Source organism: Triticum urartu, unplaced genomic scaffold (assembly GCF_056163025.1).
Source record: "Triticum urartu cultivar PI428250 unplaced genomic scaffold, HENAU_Tu73 scaffold1687, whole genome shotgun sequence".
In the NCBI taxonomy this organism is placed as follows: Eukaryota; Viridiplantae; Streptophyta; class Magnoliopsida; order Poales; family Poaceae; genus Triticum; species Triticum urartu.
This window is the reverse complement of record NW_028260141.1, coordinates 1,788-3,205: the sequence shown is the minus strand read 5'-3', so window position 1 is coordinate 3,205 and position 1,418 is coordinate 1,788. Positions and strand designations below refer to the sequence as shown.

The window sequence follows — 1,418 nt, the reverse complement described above, 5'->3', positions numbered from 1 at the left end:
TTTAGAGTTCTGTATTTTAGGAATGGTATGAAGAATATACAGGGCCCATGAAAGGAAGATCAATGACTCATATAAATTACTTAATGGAAAATGTCCCGAGGAAGCCCAACGAGAAACTAAGAATCCTGTTATAGAGAAAAAAGTAACTATCATTCCTTTTTCTGACGAATCGCGTAATCCTCCAAGTTCACGAACTAATAAGGTTATAAATGAATCGTAATCACAATTGAAATCGTTGAGAAAGAGATATGAGTTAGTATATGTTCTAAAGTTGCAAATAGCATAAGGGGAAGGTCCCATTACAAAATTGTAAATTTCGAATTGATTTCTAATCTATTGTATTCTTTTTCAAGAATGCCGCCACTCGGATTCGAACCGAGATGCTTGAGCACTGCTTCCTAAGAGCAGCGTGTCTACCAATTTCACCATGGCGGCTAACTTCAAATAATAGGTAACTTAAAAGAATAATAGCTATTATCTTGGGAATCGTCGATATTGGGAAAGTCCATAAAATTTAGGAACATTAGAGTTTTCATTAAAATAGACTTCGTTTGGTAGTATCGTTTCCATTTTTTTTTTTTACAATAAACTCTTGCTTTGCCCAATAGAAACACAAACACTGCTTGAAAGAGTTGGAACTTCTTTTTTCTAACTTGCAATTATAGAACTAATTTTTTCTAATTAATTTCCCCTTTACATTTTGAAAATTCTTTCAATACAATGAAAAAAATCCAAAAGGGTTTCTATTTAATGATGAAATTAAAATAAAATGGATAAATAGAAAAGGCTTTTTGGATTTTTTAAAAATTTCTAGAATGAAAGTCTTTATGCTCTTATTAATAAGATTTACTAACCTTATGATTTTGGAGAAGATAGGTGGAAGTTGTAAGTCCTATTGTAAGAATACTCCACTTTTCATAATTTTCCTAATAGAATATGAGGATTCTATTAGGAAAATTATGAAAAGTTCATTGATAGGAAAAGAATACTTAGCACACAGTATACCAAACAAAACTTTTTTTTTCTTGTATATATAAGATAAGAGGGGTTTTTTGTTCTAAGAATATTGTACCGAGTAATTCGACACATAAAAGTACATTCAAAGAAGAATCCAAATTATTAAATAATTGGAATTCTTTTTTGATAAGTCAATTCATATTATTCCAAAATCTTATTATTTGTTTGTTGCCCAGAAAAACCCTTTGGTTTTGGATGCTCATTACCGCTCGAAAATGATCTTGATTTTACTAAAGAATAAGATTGTACTATGGAAAAATAAGTCTTTTTCTTCCAAATATTTTTACGAATACGCTTTTTTGACATTGAAGTACGTTTTTTTGGAACTGCCATTCAAAAAGGAAATTACTTTTTTCTAGTTGTATGTGAAAGACATCTATTGCTGCAAATCAATCCTTCTT

The 1,418-nt window shown here is 30.0% G+C and overlaps 1 non-coding gene across 1 annotated transcript; it reads right to left on the bottom strand.

Moving 5' to 3' along the window:
• Positions 1-355: 355 nt before the first annotated feature.
• TRNAL-UAG (transfer RNA leucine (anticodon UAG)) lies at positions 356-435 on the bottom strand. Its single transcript has one exon. It is a non-coding gene; the product is annotated as a tRNA-Leu (tRNA).
• Between the last annotated feature and the right edge of the window lie 983 nt (positions 436-1,418).